At 43.0% G+C, this 18,703-nt stretch overlaps 1 protein-coding gene across 8 annotated transcripts in view; it reads left to right on the forward strand.

Moving 5' to 3' along the window:
- The first annotated feature begins 333 nt into the window (after positions 1 to 333).
- The window catches only part of fbxl16 (F-box and leucine-rich repeat protein 16), a 157,861-nt gene continuing 139,491 nt past the window's right edge, over positions 334 to 18,703 (forward strand). For 5 of the 8 annotated variants that reach the window (XR_011887282.1, XR_011887283.1, XR_011887284.1 and 2 more), the window contains exon 1: positions 334 to 648. The gene's annotated coding sequence lies outside the window, so the exon portion shown is untranslated. Of the gene's footprint in view, positions 649 to 1,480; positions 1,531 to 4,286; positions 4,355 to 7,478; positions 7,756 to 18,703 lie in introns of those variants that run through there. The other 3 variants (XM_072268906.1, XM_072268907.1, XM_072268905.1) reach the window with 3 other exon arrangements.

Genomic DNA, 18,703 nt, shown 5'->3' on the forward strand with positions numbered 1-18,703 from the left:
ATCTCAAAGCAAAAGCGAGCACGAATTGGGAGCCGTTGCGCAATCGACTGAATTCGCCTTGTGACTTAAAGCAACGTAGCGGCGGAAAGTCAGAAATAAAAAAAAGAATTAAATAAATCCAAGAAGGGATGAGTACGAAACCAGAAGAAATGTGGCTGTGACGCCACTGTGTACTGAGAGATGTCAGCCCGGGGCATGAATTATTGATCCGACTGCTGCTCCCGGGCTCTCAGGACAGAGATCACCGAATACACGTCTCCGGGGTATTTGCCCGGATTCGGGGGCGGGTTGGGAGGTCGTTTCCTTGCTCACCATCACGGAACCTTTACCCTTCCTTTTTGGGTTCTGTCAGTAGCCGCTGGGAAGCGAGGAGTTATGAGCCCCGTTGTGCTTTCTATCCTGGAGACGCCTAATCCCTGACGCGTGCGTGAAAGAGAGTCAGAGAGAAAGAGAGGAGAGAGAGAGCGAGAAAGAGAGAGAGAGAGGAGAGAGAGTCAGCGAGAGAGAGAGAGGAGAGAGAGACAGCGAGAGCGAGAGAGAGATCTGGGCGGCTTTGCCAACGACCGGGTTTTATTCGTTTAATAAAGATTTGCTTGATTCCTCGGAGAGAACGGCAAGGAAATGATGGGCCAGGGGCAATTCTAAACGGTAAGAGGTTGCGCTATTCTGATTAAATCTATTCTGGTTATATCTTTCCTTCTCTCTTCAGACGATGTGTGGCGGAACAGATGTTCAGTTCTGGTCTGATTCTATCAAGGGCAGGGTGGCGCAGAGGTCTGGCTCTGGCAGGTGCAGTGTGGCAGGGCATGTTGGAATATTAGAAAAGGGAGTGCTGGAATGACAGAGATTGTGTGCCTGCACACGAGAGAAGGAAGCGAATTGACTCAGGAGGTGCATTAATATGAAAGGCGGTATGTCCTTATGGGTGTGGAGGAGAGCACACATGAATGATTTTTTATGTATTGAATATGTACTGTGAGCATATATGTGTTTCACACGGTGTGGGATTATTTTATTTGTAACAGTTATTTGCAAGGTTACGTTGGAGGGAGACTGTGCGTGTGAATGAATGCGTCCTTATGTGCGGGAGAAACTGAATATGCGTGAAAAAACACTGAGAGCGAATTAAAGTCGAGATCATATCAACATTATGGGAAAAATAATGAAGGAACGTGGTATACGAAGCGACATTGGAATGGCGGGGGGTTGGGGGGGACTCATGGCCATAACCACCACTCCATTGGGATATAAACGGCGACACTGATTGAGCTCGTGTTAGTTATATGAACGAAACCGTGTGTGTGTGTGTGTGTGTGTGTGTGTGCGTGTGTGTGTGTGTGTGTGTGTGTGTGTGGCGGCACGTGTGATTGCGAGACGGCGACCGCGTGTTGTACATGTGTACGAGACAATGTCTCTCATAAATGTGCATGAGGCAATAACCCGCGAGTTGGGCGGCCAGCGAGATACGTCTGTGAGCGAGAGATGAAACTCCTTGGACGGTCGAGTGCCTCTTACGTGTGTAAAAATTAGGTACAGTATTGGAATGTGAGGATATGTATAGGATGGAGTATGTGAGGAGAAGCTCAGTAAGTAAATGTGTGTATGGACGAAAGAGAACCTAAGCAAAGCTGCATGCTCTAGATAGGCGCACAGGAATGTATACATTAGGGAGGTATGGCTGTCTTTAAGTGACAAGAGAAAAAGCGCATGTCAGTGAGTATGAGAGATAAGGTGAACACGTGCCAAGAAGCGCTGTGCGTAATCCCGTTTGTGCATATTCATTCTGAAATTTTGGGCCAGCTCTCCAGCAAATAATAGGAGCTCTTGGAGCCCCCCAACTTTTTCATTACTTGCCACTGAGACTGAGAGGCGCGTCCAAGTGGCACTGACTTTCCCATAGGACCGGGCACAGATATGGAGTATTTTAGACAGCAGCACCACGTGGGCGTTGGCTGTTAGAGATTCCAGCATCCATCTGGGTTGGGAGGGAGAATCCAACCAGAACCGAAATCTTAAAGTTTGCTTCCGGGACAAGCATAGATTGTTTGTAAATCATTTAATTGTGTATGAGAAAAGCCCCTCTTGTTAATCTATATAGATTCCGAGGTTTCATAGTGTTGCCAACTATTGCGTTGTGGAGATAGAACGGGAGACCCATAAAAATCTGCAAACTGTATGGCCTTTTAATGCATTGTTTTTTTTCAGTATTGAATATCCTTGATGGCTTTAACATTCTCCACTACTTTTAGAGGTGATTTATACGGCCCTTGCTCGTCTTGCTGGTTTGGGTTATTGGACCCATTGCCGACTGTTGTATTATTACTTTCATGGTTCACTTCACACTTTCCTGAAATGGCGAGAATGGATGGCGTTTGCAGGTTTATGCAAGCTCCGGATTAATAGGTTTCATTGGGCATTGAAGTCATTTACAGTAATCTTCAGTGCCAAGTCCTGTCAGACCTGTCAATAGGGACATCTGAATTACTATCCGTGGACGAAAATAGTGTTGATTACTGTTGCTGAAAGGGCAACTCCATTCCAACCCAGTGCGCTAATGGAAAGGTTCCAAGAGCAGGCACTGGTTGGTGTTGGTAGGAAGGACATATAATTGAGTGAGTAATCATTTGTTTTCTGGGAACGCATGTTTTAAACCCTTCGCATATTATCAAGATTATTCTCTTCACATTATATTTGAGCCATTTCTTCCTAACTGAATATACTACAGAATCACTGTATTAATTCTCTCAAAAATCTCTGTTGTATTAATTTACCTTTTTTGTATTTTTGTTTACCCAATAATGCCATTTTATATTTCCAGCATTTGTAACATGGGGTTATAACAGGATTAATGAATATTAATAAAATTACATCTGTTATAGTTGGATTAATTTCAAATTTGAGGCTTTTGTTGATAAAAACATTAAAATGTAGGGGAAGGGGAACAAATGGGGCACAAATGCACAGTATCGCCGGATGGTACAGAGGGCCAAGGAGCTGAATGATCTCATCCGAATCCAGTCTACCCTCTGTTAAAGCAAGAGATGCAGTAAATTGAATAAACCGATCATGGGCTAGAATCGTCCATTGAATGTGCACAGATTTGAGGCACTCCGTTTAACAATGGGTTCTTTTAAAATCAGTTTTGGTTGCATTGATAGGAACTGTTATACTGTTCGTCATTCTATCCTCTTTACTTCAGAATTGTACCTTCAGTTCGTACAAGATTTAAGTTAATCGATTTTAACTGATAGGAGTCGCTTTTGAAATTCTCGTTACCGGGAGAAATCATTCAGTCTTCTGAAAACATTTTCATGTAGACATTCTTTCCATTTTCGGTGGGGCAATAGAGGGGTGATCATGACGTGATTGAAATTCAGTGGCATGGCCATTAACTTATTTGATTTCTCCAGCCTGTTGATTCTCTCTCGGGGAAATAGTGCCCCTACATGGGTTATTGATCCGATTGTTTGCAGATTAATGGATTGTGGGTCTAATTCTGTTTATTTGACACCTAGATGTAGAGCTTTTGTAAGATAGAAGATAGTTTTGAGAAGCAGATAATCTAAATTGGCCTCCTTTCCTTAATCCTAGGACACCAAGAAAAGCCTCAGAAGGGATCGGTGTATGACCTAGGGTACATTCTAGGGTCTTCCTTGTTTCAGTGATTGGGATGTGTCCCAGTGAAATGGAGTATATGATGAGGTAGATTGCAGTTCTGATTATTGGGGAGTAATTGCTGTTTTAATAGAAGGCAGATTATGAATAATATTGTTAAGAATACGAGCTCAATGGGAATCCCTTCACTGGAGTGCTACAAATTATCCCGGTTTCTTGCATTTTCTAACATCTTCAAAGTTGAAAATGACTTTCTGTCTGTTTAGGCCAGTTGTATCAACATTAAAGATAATATATTAACCAATAACACCACACACACACACACACACACACACACACACACACACACACACACACACACACGCGGAGTGTTGCGATGCGACAAGAAACTAACGTGATTACAGCCAGGTGAAAGTCAAACGATTGTCCAAGTCAAGGATCTATTCATTCACGGTTGTAGAACGTGCCAGCCGGCCACATATCCACTCGCGCATTTCTCTTTTAATAAAGGATCACGTACACTTCTGAACTGGTCGTCAGGAAGCATTAACCCCAGCAGGCCCGATGTTCCCGGTATAGATCGCAGTATGTAGGAGAACTGTGAAGGATGAATGACTTGCGGTTTTTCAAAGGACTCTTCGGGCTGGAGTTACGGCGGACAGTTCGCAGGTTTACGCCGTCATGGTGCTGTCCGCGGTGCTGATCCAGGTTACCAGGCTGCGGTCTGGTGCTCTCCAAGGTACTCATGCAGCGTCGTGGTTTTCGGTTGGTTTAATGGCTGCTCGGTGGACTCTCTTTTGCTATTTTAAGTATTTTCCTCCTGGATAGTTTCGTGGTCCTCCTTGATCGTAAAATAATGCTGTATATTGCCACTGGTGATTTCCAAATGAGACCCCAGGCAAACTCTTAAGTCCACGCAACTAGTAATGATATGTAATTCTGGCTTCTTCCGCTTTCCTTCCCAGTCCTGAAGAAAGATCAGGACTGTTCACTGTCCACTGTTTTTCATTTCCATTGATGCTGCTTAACCTGCTGATTTCTTCCAGCATCTTGTGTGTGTTGCTCTAGTAATAACTAAGTCGTGTGGAAGTTGCTCAGCTCCTGAATTTACAGAAAAAAATGTGAATTCTGACCTACATACGGGATGGCAGTGATTGCTCGGACGTTCGCAGACTTCCAGATACAGTACTACCATCCAGAGAGGATGTGAAGTGGACTGAAACCCACTGCCCTCACTTGTGCTCAGAAGCAGGAACTCCCAAGTTTTCTGCTCGAGGGGGGACATCAGTCTATTAAAATATCACCAAAATTTTATGCATTTCATCACTGACTTCAAATGAAGTCACATGTCATTGTTCGCGGAGTATATTTCCATTAGTTTAAAATTTGGCAAAATTGTGTGTCATTGCTGTTCGTTTTTGCAACAGCTTTGTGTTTGTGTAACATTGTTCATTAAAATAGATTGCGAATAAATGTTGCGTGGAAATGACAAACACAATCGGTAAAGAGAAAAAAAGATTGTAAATGGGGTAACGCAGTAAGGGAGTAGATGGAGGTCGAAATAAAGCTAACAAATACTAATAGGAAGAGGGAGCGAGAAAGGTGGAGCAAATGTGGGGAGATGGGCGTAAGAAGAAAACCAAGACAATCAAAGTGAGAGAAGAGTTTGTCTGTGTTTGAGCTCGGTGTAGATGAACTGTGTAAATATGAGGTTAGTGGGGGATATATTGGAGAAGGAATCAAGAATGGTGAAGCGAAGGAGGGTTTATTTGACAACCAAAAGGTGAAAATGTCAGACAGAAAGCAATCTGTACACAGTAGATGATTTCATGGCCTTGGGACCAAGCCTATTTACTGAAGTGTGCGTGATTCTATGCGATTTACGCCTTGTATGAAATTAAGTATACAAGACTGAGTGTATGAGTACAAACCAGTATAGTGCTTGTGTCAGATGAAGAATTAATCTGGGGCGTGTCTGAAAGTATGGGACTGTGTCTCAGTCTGCGAGTATGTCTTATTATGATGCGGTATCTATTAACCGCGGAACGATTTGACCTCGGAGAGTGTCACTGTGTCCGGGAGTGTGGTTTGTGTGTCTGGAAGCGTCAGGTCAGGGACTGTATATGAGTTTGCGAGTGCAATTGAGTATATCAGTCTGGCAGTGCTTCAGAGTGTGTGTATGACAGGGGGTGTGGCTGACTCTCAGTCTGCACGTATGTTTGAGTATGGCAGGGTTTGGTATTCCGTCGGTAAGTCTGAGAGAATGTTCCAATCTAACAGTACCTTTGAGTGTCTGTGAGTTTCTGGGAGTGAGTGCAGAACTCAGTCAACAACAGTGAGCTCAAATTCTTAACCTCCCTCCGGAGAGAGAAATGGCAAAAATATCCTTCAAACGGCTTTGCCTGACGAGAGAAGCTGCAGCTCAGAGGTTGGGGGCGGGGAGCAGTGCTCAACACAGCAAAAAAACACTGCAGTCCTGACGCATTTCGCATCCGTTTAGTTATTGTTGGCATATATGGTCACTGAGACCCAACAGCTTGATCAGCAGCTGAACCTGTCTGGAAGAGACCATCAAGAAGGTGTAAGATCGCGGTCCTTGAAAGCAAACGAGCAGATGGCGACCCTGCCTTTTAATAACATGTGCATGCTGTCGGGCGGAGCGTCTGGCTGACATTCACCGTGGTAATTTATCCTTGGTATCCTCCCTCTCCAACTCAGCCACAATGCTCCTTTTTGATTCATTCACAGGATATGGGCGTCACTGGTAAGGAAAACATTCGTCGCCCATCCCTGACCGGCCTTCAGCTGAGTGACCCGCTGGAGTTTTTCCAGAGTCAACGATGCTGTTTGGGGGTTAAATACACATGTGATGGTTGGGGAGGAGAAGGAATGGCCTTTTGCCACAATCCCGCAGTTTCGTAACTACCTCGAACATTTCACTGTAGACGTCTTTAAATAAATGAATTTAAGCTTCCCAGTTGTCTGTGTGGGGTTTGAAATGATGACAGTCACCATAGTACCCAGTCCAAAGTTACTACCTTACGCAGCGAGTAAGCGCCGATTCATAACAGTCCATGCCAGCCCGGCGCATTCATCAGAACGTCTCTTCACCTGAGCAGCAACAGCTTTATTTTTTAGGAGCTCCTTTCGCATCCGGACAAGTCTCACGCCTTCTGTTCTAACCTGAGACTGACGTGGATATGACCCAGCTGGCTTCTGATCCGGACACTACTTTACAGTTCTGCGATCTTAGGGTTGATTATAAACCAACATTGTATAAATACCCCCCCCCCACCTTTCTCCCTATCCGTTTCCCCTCTGTCCCTCCCAGATCTACCCAGCCAAAAAAAAAACAAATTGTAGCAAAAATTAGCGCGGCGCCGCAGATCCAATCCATGCAGCACACGTTTGTTGTACGATGAGTTCTTCCGCTTCGTTATTTTTACCGGATTAATAGGGCTGAGCTCTGACTGATCCCATGATCATTGGGGACGACAATACACCAGTACAACTGCTTTTATAAGCACAGAGACGCACAGCTGCTGCCTGTAAACCGGCGACAAAATCGGCCATTCTGATTTTGCTCCTTATTAAGGCCAGTTAGATATTTGAAAGTCACCAGTTTCTCTGATATAACGTTCCTAATCACAGCACCCAGGGGATGCACAGCCTCGCTGTATAATTAGAAATACTGTATGTGGTTTGAAATTCAGCACCGCCGTGGCTGTAAATCTTGGCGTGTGTGTATCAGCACCGGAAGGTGAGGGGCGGGGGGGTGGGGACGGTAGTATAGAGGTCGGCCTCGCTTTAAACCTGCGCTCATTCCTATTCTGCCCCAGAACCCGGTTTATCTTACGACGTCAGGATTTGTCCTACCAATGCCGATGGCTCGAGTTATTTTTACCTTGCAGCCTCTGGCAGTGTTGTCTCTGCCTGATGTCTGCGGGAGTGTAGGCGTTGTCCATCAGGCACCAGCTGGATATACATGGCCCTCGGCTCGCTGGCAGTAGGCGGGGAGGGATGTTCACTGTAAACCAGCCGCAATCACCTCTCGGCCGGGTGAATGGAAAGGGCGAGGACCTAGAGATGTAAGCGGCCGTAGCTCCCTCACAGAAAGGTGAACAAACGGCGACTGAGCAGGTAGGGAGGGCTGTATTTTATATGTGTTTCAACAGTCAGGGACAATTACAGCAGCTCACACGTCAAGGACGTCCATGAGAAAGAGGATAAAGAAAGGGTTAGCATCCTTCCAACCCTAAATCCGTCGGGATATTTCGCAATAATGCTCTGAATGGATCGTGGATTCGGGAGCGTTATGCCAATGCTATCATTGTACTCCAACATCGTACTCATTTACAATTGTTACGGTGGGGCCACAGTCACAGCGGAAGGATGTTGAATGTCCAGTATCAGGGTCTGTTGGCCGCGATTGGCGCTTCAGAGACGACAACGGAGGAGGCTCTGGATGGAGTTATAAAGCTAAATCCATTTTTACCTACCATCAATAGTATCAAAGTCACGGTCGCGTGGGGAACGATCACCATCCGATATAATTTGGCACGGCCCTTCAGCGGCTTTTTTGTTTGTTTGGGGTTAACATCTAGCTAGTTTTATATTTCTATCCTTCTGGACCCTTAGTCAGACCAATACCATTCTTCAGTTTGATGTGAAGTCGAGTTTGGTGATTACAGAACATTTGCTTGTTCCCTCTCCCTTCCCACTCCCCCTTCTCTCTTTTTCCATTCCCCATTCTGGCCACCTCTTACCTCTCCTCTTATCTGCCCATCACCTCCCTCTATTGCCCCTCCTCCTCTCCTTTCTACCATGGTTCACTGTCCTCTCCTGTCAGTTTCCTCCTTCTTCAGCGCCTCACTTCCTCCACCTATCACCTCTTAACTTCTCACTTCACCTCCCCTCCCGCACCCACCAACTTTCCCCCTCACTCAATCTCACCCATCACCTGCCAATTTGTACTCCTCCCCCTCCCCCTACACCTACACCTTATTCTGGCTTCTTCCCCCTTCTTTTCCATTCCTAATGAAGGGTCTCAACCCGAAATGTCAACTGCCCATTCCTCACCCCCCCAACTCCCCCACCCACAGATGCTGCCTAACTTGCTGAGTTCCTCCGGCATTGTGTCTGTGTTGCTCTGGATTTCCAGCTTTTGCAGAGGCTCTTGTGTTAACAATTGCTTGTTGAACTTGAGGCCCAGCAGTATTCCAATGAGGGGATTTTTTTTTCCTCTGGGGCCTCCAGGAGAGGTGCAAACTGCTGCCCAGGGCAGATTATGCCTCACTTTCAACCCATGAGTAAAGCTGGTAGCTCACTTTGTTAAACAGCATTCAGCACTTGTGAGACCAGATCCTGATTCACTGTGGAATGGGCACTTTCCCCTGAGTGGTCATGCTGGGAAGTGTAGTCTGATGCTGGGGAAACTAGCACATGTCTTTTTGACCATTGGTTTTTTAACATTCTTAGGAGATATTTTTGAAGACCCCATCTTATGGAATAGCACCCACCCTCTTTCAGAGTGAAGCTGGATTTGGTGAACTGAGAACAGTGCAACATTTTTGCCTATCCTCAGAGCAATGACAGAAAAGAACACTACAGAATAATCTTCTATCCCTGAGTAGGCAATTTTAGATATTCGTATCATAGTGGAACTTAGTCTTAAAGTGTAATGGAAAAGAAGGTATATCAAATGTTGCAGAATCCATCAAGACAGCAAACAGATGTAACAATTATCTGGGTACTGGATGAGGATGGGCATAGTGGAGCTTGGGAGGGAGTCATCTGCTGCATCAATACTTAGTGATGGTCAGCACATTCTCACTATTAAATGAATCTACCATGAAGCTGTTCTATCAATTTTTATGTTGCTATTCTCATATACATTTACTTTTAAGATGTTTAAAGCAATGTCCTATGACCCTCAGAAACTATATTATAAAACTGTAGTAATCCAATCACAAGCAAGATGCAGATACTGTTAATCCAAAGTACAGTTGACGTTTTGGGCAGAGACACTTTGGCAGGTCACGTGCCAAAGGGTCTCAGCCCAAAACGTCAACTGTACTTTTTTCCATAGATGCCGCCTGGCTTGCTGAGTTCCTCCAGCATTTTATGTGTTTCTATAAAGTTGTAGAATCTTTCTCCCACGATACATTTTCTTTCCCATCATAGCTTGTCTAATATACTTAGATAACCCTGCTATTTCAGATTGAATGCCTTACTTCTTGCATCTATGCTAATGTTGTCATTAGAAATGTGTAAACATTTAAAGATTAGCTTTATTTGTCACATGTATGTCGAAGCTTACAGTGAAATGTGTTGTTTTGCATCAATGACCAACACAGTCAAAGGATGATGATGGGGCAGCCTGCAAATATTGCCATACTTCTAGTGCCAACATAGCATGCCCACTAACCCTAATTGTGCATCTTTAGAATGTGGGAGACAAACAGAGCACCTGGAGGAAACCTACTCATTCATGGGGAGAACATACAAACGCTTTACAAACAGTAGTGGGAATCGAATCCCAATCGGTGTTTACTGGCACTGTAAAGTGATTGCACTAACCGCTATGCTCCTCTACTACCCCATAATATAACCATATAACAATTACAGCACGGAAACAGGCCATCTCAGCCCTTCTAGTCCATGCCGAACTCCTACTCTCACCTAGTCCCACTGACCTGCACTCAGCCCATAACCCTCCATTCCTTTCCTGTCCATATAGCTGTCCAATTTAACTTTAAATGACAACATTTTACCTGCCTCAACCACTTCTGCTGGAAGCTTATTCCACACAGCTACCACTCTCTGAGTAAAGAAGTTCCCCCTCATGTTACCCCTAAACTTTTGTCCTTTAGCTCTCAACTCATGTCCTCTTGTTTGAATCTTCCCCACTCTCAATGGAAAAAGCCTATCCACGTCAACTCTATCAATCCCCCTCATAATTTTAAACACCTCTATCAAATCCCCCCTCAACCTTCTATGCTCCAAAGAATAAAGACCTAACTTGTTCAACCTTTCTCTGTAACTTAGGAGATGAAACCCAGGCAACATTTTAGTAAACCTCCTCTGTACCCTCTCAATTTTATTGACATCTTTCTTATAATTTGGTGACCAGAACTGTACACAATACTCCAAATTTGGCCTTACCAATGCCTTATACAATTTCAACATTACATCCCAACTCCTATAGTCAATGCTCTGATTAATAAAGGCCAGCATACCAAAAGCTTTCTTCACCACCCTATCCACATGAGATTCCACCTTCAGGGAATGTTTCATGTAGAATACTCACTTCATGTTTGCATATTTAATTTGCTGCTGCTGTCTCATTATATTTTTTGCATAATTTATACATTTTCCTCTAAGACATGCAGTTTCTTCTGCATTTACTCTAGCTTAAATTTCTGTCAGTCACATGGGTAGTTGCTTGCTGCTTCTTAAGGATGGTCTTCCCCTACCAAAAGCAAACACTTGTTACATTTTACATAAGTTATCAAGTCCAGATAAATAGAGGTTTTTGTAGTTGTTCAGTCGCTGTCAATATAAAAATTGGAATTTCATAAAAATCTGTTCAACATTCACATGTAATAAGAAGTGTTGAAGGTTCATTATTGGACGTGGATCTTAACTGGCCATTTCTTTTGTGATTTACTGAGAGGCTCCAGATCTACATATTTTGATAATTTTGCTAGTGATTTGCCAATTAAACACAAAATGAGCATTTCTGTAAGAGGGATAGCAGCCCTCCAAACATTGCAGTGAGTTAAAAGAAAGATACAAGTCAAAAGACATAATTACATTTTCTTAAATGTGGATATTTCATACAAATTTACAATTAGATTTATCCAGATGGCACCTTGAGCTTGGACATACATTGCCATTTGCATGTCTGAGTTGTTGGACTCCAGTGATAACTTTTACCAAAAATATAACAATTTCCTTTTTATTTCTCTGTTACCTCTAGTGCTTTTCCAGCATGGTGACAAGAAGGCAGAAATCACATCATTATTATAATATTTTCCCCAACACTGAATAATTCAAATAATAATTTCTATCTAAATAGCTAATATTAGACTTACTTTTCATTACTCATTTTAACATATCTGTACTCTTAATGCGATTAAGATGGGGATTAAATGAAAGCAGCATGTTCTAATTCACTTGTACTATAAAAGTCTTAGCAATGAGAAAATCAAGTATTATAAAATGCAAAATAAAAGTTATTTCAGAAGAAATACGATTGCAAAGTGACTGTTCCATCCTTGACTGCCCAACAATGTTGACTGCCATCGAGACATTTCATTCTACCTCACACATCATTAACAATGCATGATACTGGGACTATTTGGCATACCCTCCCCTCATACATCACCCAAAAATATCAAATCCCAGCAGCAACCACTGGCAATATGGTTGCAGTGTGTAAAATCTACAGAGTGCACTGTAAGAACTTACAACTCATCTCAAACCCATAACTTTTACCAGCTAAATGGATCTCAATAACAAAATGGAAAAGCTGATCCCAATAAGTTCACTTCCATTCTCATACAGCTATGGCTTTGAAGTATTTCCTCTTCCTTCACTGTTGGTTAGTCAAATTTCCTGGACGTCACCACCTACTGTGACAGTTCTTTCAGCAAGTGGTTCAGGATGACAGTTCACTACCTTCAGGCTAATTAGGAGTAGGTGTTGACCAAGCAGCTGATGGCTATATACAGGAAAAGTAATAAAAGTCCTACTGTACATTACTCTATTTATGCATGGCTTGTGGACTCTGTCCTTCAAAGTAGGGAGGGGAACATCGACTCAGACCATGAGAGGCCTGCATCGGGCATTTTCATGCCTTACAAGGCGGAGATTGGAAGTCTGTGTGGGGCGCCACTCCTCGCACAGACTACAGCAATGTGTGATTAAGTGCCTTGCTCAAGGACACAAACACGCTGCCACAGCTGAGGCTCGAACTAGTGACCTTCAGATCATTAGACGAGCGCCTTAACCACTTGGCCAGGTGCCTAACAAAGTAACAGTATTTAAAAATTAAATAACTATATACCAGATTCTTCCATCCACAATATTGGAGTGCAATGTTAGCATGATGGTTATTACAGCTTAGGACATCAGAGTTTGGAGTTCATATTCTGATGTTGTGTTAAAGAAGTTTGAACGTCCTTCCCATGAGTACATGGGTTTCCTTCCAAATTCCAAAGACATACTGGTTAAAAGGTTAATTGGTCATTGTAGATTGTCCTGTGATTAGGCTAGGTTTAAATAGGTGGGTTGCTGGGTGGGGGAGCTCATTGGGCCGGAATGGCCCGTTCTGTGCTGTATTGATAGATAAAATTTCAGAAGCTCTGAAACTGTTGCCAAAATTATGTCTTTGGTTTCATTTTAGTACATACTGTACATCCAATAAGTATTCCTATTAAATGAGTAACACCGTACCACAGATGGCACAATCATCATTAGTGTGAATTATTTATTTTGAACTGGTCCATAACAAATTTATATCTTTGGGCTGTGGTCCAACACCAATGTTTCAGTTGGGTGTATGAGGTACTTAGACAATGGCCCTTTTAAGAAAGCTTCTGCATAGGAGTCTGTTGATTAAGTTGTGTTTTTGTCTATAAATATGTTCTCCTTTATTCCACTCTGTGTCTTGATTGGTTTGTTGCGTGGTTGACGTGTTTTTGCCCAGTTGAATCCTGCATGATGTCTTGATTTCTGTTGACATTTTAACTGTATTGTGTGACTCAGTAAGTGTGGAAAGAGGTGGGAGAGGCCATGGTCTTTCACACAGCTTTGGAGTTTAGATGATAATAGACCCAAAGCTGTTTCTATTATTCTGGAAGCTACATTTATTGACTTTTGAAAGCCTGCTTAGAAATAGAAGACTTACTAATAACCTCGGAAGCAGAATTGGATATGCACAGGGTAAAATGTCCAAGGAAGAGCTGAAGATTGAAAGTGATAGAGCTGGCAAACACATGCTGTGATGAGGGCCCTACTCCCCTGCTGAAAAATTCCACAATTTTTTTAAAAATTAAATCTTTCAGGATGTGGGTGTTGCTAGCAAGACAAACAGTTGTTGCCTATCTTCAAGTATCCTTGCGAACCGCTGCACTCCTTCTGGAGATCAAGAAATCAGAACCACTAGCAGTATGTTTCCAAGTTAAGGACGTGTGACTTAAAGGCAAACCTAGAGCCAGTGGTATTCCTGTTCTCTTCCTGTCTTTGGGACATCCTGGGAAAGTAACTGCAATGTATTTTGTAGGGACTTCCAGTCCAATGCCTGGCTGCTCCTATACTGGATGGAGATGCAGCTTGTCAGGATGCCATCAATGGTGCTCTTGTCAGTCAGTCAGTCACTGGGTGCGGTCCTGAATCCGGGGTTGGTGGCTATGCACCTCCACCTTCTTCGATCTTGCACTCCCTTTTCGGCCTCAGCATAACTCAACCCAGTCCATTGCCTCGCATTATCGTACTAAGTGGTTAGCTGCCTTCCTCTTTCCCTCTATCATCCCTTCCATTAACAATTTCTGCAGTCCACCACCTCTTAACAAGTGCCCGGCATATTCCAGCTTCCTTTTCTGCATGTTCTTCAGCAGCTCCTTTTCTCTCTTCACTCTCTTCAACACTTCCACATTACTGACCTTCATCACCCATCTAATTTTCTGCATTCTCCTTAAACACCACATTTCAAATGCCTCCAGTCATCATTGCGCTTCCTTGCATAAGGTCCACGATTCGACTCCATACAACAGACTGTTCCAGACGTAGCATTTCCAAATTCTACAACGCAGCCCGAAGTCCAACCTCTTGCCACACAGCACGTCACCCAGGCTCCAGAATGTTGATCTTGCAATCTCAATTCTTTGTCTAATTTCTGTATCACATTTCCCATCCTCTGTGACCATCTGTCACAAGTACACAAACTTCTTGACTTGCTCTATGCCTACGCCATTAATTTTGATACTGATTTTGGGGACTTCTTTCTTCCGTGATACTACCATCATCTTCGTCTTTGCAGCATTTACGATGCTAGAAATGATCAAGTGAGTGAGAAGAACACAGAAGATCTGGAAATTTTGGTCGCAGAAGTAAGAGCAGCCAGTGGAAAGTTAAAAACTGGTAAAGCTTGTGGTGTAGATGGTATTACAGCCAAAATGTTGAAATGCCTCGGTGACTCGGAGGTTGAGGGGATCACAAGGCTTTGCAGTACAATCTACTCAACAGGAAAGTAGCCAACAGATTTTGTGGTGTCAGAGTTTGTCATGATCCCAAAGAAAAAGAAGAGCACAAAATGCTCAGACTTTAGAACTATAAGTCTTATAAGTCATGCCGCCAAGATCTTGTTATTAATACTTCTAAGCAGAATAAAAAGGACAGTTCTTAATGAAATTAATGAGTGCCAGAGTGGATTTATGCCGGGTAAGGGTACCCATGAAGGGATTTTCAATTTGTGAATGATCGTGGAACGAGGTCTAGAAAAAAAGATATTTACATGTGCTTCCTGGATTACGAAAAAACTTTTGACCAAGTCAATCATGAACCACTGGTCAATTGCCTGAACTCATTGGGTCTGGATGGGAAAGATGTTCGACTGATTTCGAGTCTGTACTGGCATCAGAAGGCAGTAATAAGAACTAGTGGAGGGAATTCACCGGAAGTTGAGATCCAAAAAGGGGTTCACCAGGGCTGCATTATCTTCCCTTTATTTAACATTTACTCAGAGGTAATCTTCAGGGTGTTGAACGATGAAGCTGGTGTCCAAATTGGTGGAGTGACGGTGAACAATTTGAGGTATGCAGATGATTCAGTGTTGTTAGCCGAGACTGAGGACGAGTTACTCAGAATAGTGGATAAGATAAATGCTGAAGGAGAACGATTTGGAATGAAAATAAATGCTGCAAAGATGAAGGTGATGGTGCTCCTGTAAAACACAGTTAAGATTGGTGGTGGCGGGGGGGGGGGGGGCAGGGAGCCTGATAGGGAGATGGCCAACAGATTTGTTTAGGGAGGTGATATTGAGGGACCAGGTGGGATCATTTGAGATGTGAACTCCCAGGATCTTGGTGCACTTCACTGTCTCTATGGAGGAGCCTGTATTCACAGAGGGGGAAGGCTTCATATGCACCTTCCTGAAGTCCACAATGATTTCCTTGGCCTTCTCCACATTCAGACGTAGATTGTTCTTGTCACACCAGTCCACCAGCCGCTCCACTTCCTCCCCCTTGTTCAACTCATCATTGTTGTTGATGAGGCCAACCACTGTGTGTCATCCGCAAACTTGGTGACACAGTTTGAGCCGAACCCTGCGACACACTCTCTCTGGTTTATCTAAAAATATTATAATCTCTTCAGTGCCCACCCCACCCCCCTCCGCCAACCATCCTACCCCAGCCGCATCCCCTTCACCATCAAGTCTCTCTTCAATCTCTCTTGTGCCAAGAAGTACAACTCCAACTTAAGATAAGAGTATAAGGAATAGGAGCAGGGGTATGCCATCCAGCCATATGCTTGCCATTCAACATGATCCTGATCTCAACACGACTCTCCTGTTCGACTTCTATCTCCATAGATTCCTTCCACACTTTGCTTTCTGACTCTGACCAATAGTGCCCAACTTTTCAACCGGATAGCCCTCCTCTCCATGTTTACTCTGTGAAACCCTGCAAGAATGTGATATGCTTCAACAAAGGCACCTCTCATTCTTCTAAACTCTAGACTTCCCAATGGCAAATGGGCTAAAGTTCAAAGTCTAAAGTACATTTATTATCAAAGTATATAAACTATATACAACCTTGAGATTCATCTTCTTACAGACAGCCACAAAACAAAGAAACACAATAGAATCCATTAAAGAAAGAAGACCATCGTACAGCCAATGTGCAGGAAAAAAAACAAATTGTCCAAACAATGAAATTAAACTAATAACCTTCAGAACTGAAGTTTATGAAAGTGAGTGCACAGCCTGTCATCTCTGCAGATGGTCCAGGAGTCCATTGATTACAGTCCACACCATCCCAGGAAACAACCCACTGAATCTTTGTTGCATTTCCTCAACAACAAATATATCCTTAATTGGGTAAGGAGATGAAAATCGTACACAGTTCTCCAGGTGTGATCACACTAAGGTCCTTTATAATTGGAATCAGACAGCCTTACTCTTTAACTCAGATCTTCTTCAATAAAGGCCAGCTGATGCAATTTGCTTTTCTAATTACCTGCTTCACCCATATGTTACCTTTCAAAGACTTGTCTGCAGGAACATTTAGAACCCTTTGAATGTCAACATTTCCTAAATGTTTCACCTTTTAAAAATACTCAGTATTTCTGTTTTTTTCCCCTATGGAATAAGATTACCTCACATATTCCACACTGAATCCCATCTGCCATGATGTTGCCTATTGATCTAGATTGTCCATGTCCTCTGGAAGCTCCTCTTTGATAGTATCAGCAATCAAAATTTCAAAGTTTAAGATAAATTTGTTATCAATGTATGTATTTGTCACCATATACTACCCTGAGATTCATTGTCTTGCGGGCATTCACAGAAGAACAAATAAAATAGCATCAATGAAAAACTATACAAAACAAATGACAATCAACGTGCAAAAGACAAACTGCAAATGCAAAAAAAAATCAACCAACTAACCAACCAAACAAACAACTGAGTAAATAATACTGAGAATATGAGCTGTAGAGATCTTGAAAGCGAGTCTAGAAGTTATGGAATCAGTTCAGAGTTGGGTGAGTGAAGTTACCCATGCTGTTTCAGGAGACTGATGGTTGAAGGGTAAAAACCGTTCCTGAACCTTGTGGTGTGGGACCTAAGGCTCCTGTACCTCCTTCCCTGTGACAGTAATTAGAAGAGAGGATAGCCTGGATGGTGGGGCCATCAGCCAAATAGTAAATATGGATTGTGAATAGTTGGGATCCATGCTCTGATCGCTGTCATTACCCGATTATTCATAATCATCCAACTGGATATGGATTTATTTTTCTCCTACTCTTTGTTTTCGATCTGGTAACTAACTCTTGGTCTTCATTAACATACCGTATTACTCCCAAGTCCTAGTGCTTTAATGTTTTGTCATTAATCATTTGGGTGAGACCTTATCTAAAACTTTAGAATCCAAATACATCTATTGGTTCCCAATGATCTATTCCACCAGGCATATCTTAAGAGAACCCTGGTAGGTTAGTCAAACTTGATAAAAATCCATGTTGACTTGACTGAATCATGTTATTATTTTCTCAATGTCTTGAGATGACATCATTTATTGTAGACTCTAGTTTCTTCAGTCTAACCTTGTAGTTGGAATTGCTCGTCCTTGGAATCATTCCAGTAATTTTTTCTGCATCCTTTCTGTGACCTTCATAATCTTCTAAGATGCGATGACCAGAACTGGAAACAATACTTCATTTATGACCTATTCAGAATTTTATAATGGTTCAACACAACCATTTCATACCTCTATTAATCAAACATGTGGATTTGAACGAATATACCATGATTATCACAGACTTTATAAAAACAGTCGTAGATGAGTGTGTCCCCACAAAATCATTCAGAGTCTCCCCCAACCAGAAGCCCTGGATGAACTATGAGCTCTGCAATGTGCTGAGGGCCAGATCAGAGGCATTCAAATCTGGTAACCAAGAGAGTCACAGGAGGTCCGGCAATGATCTTCAGAAAGCCATCTCACCAGGTGACGTGGCAATTCCAGACTAAACTTGAATCAATGGAGGGTGCTTGACAGCTGCAGCAAGGAATGCTGAAAGCATTTTACAAAATGAAATTAAGTGAAGTAGGTGACAACAGGGCATTGCTTCCGGATGGGCTGAATACTTTCTATGCTTGCTTTGACCATCAAAACCTGGAGAAATCATCACAAACTCCCACAGCTACAGATAACCCAGTGATTTCAGTGTCTGAGGCCAACGTGAGAGCATCCTCCAGAAGGGTGAAGCCATGGAGAAGCATCCGGCCCAGATGGGTACCTGGCTGAGTACTAAACACCTGTGCTGATCAACTAGCTGAGTACTAAACACCTGTGCTGATCAGCTG

This window comes from Mobula birostris, chromosome 9, assembly GCF_030028105.1.
Source record: "Mobula birostris isolate sMobBir1 chromosome 9, sMobBir1.hap1, whole genome shotgun sequence".
Lineage (NCBI taxonomy): Eukaryota > Metazoa > Chordata > Chondrichthyes > Myliobatiformes > Myliobatidae > Mobula > Mobula birostris.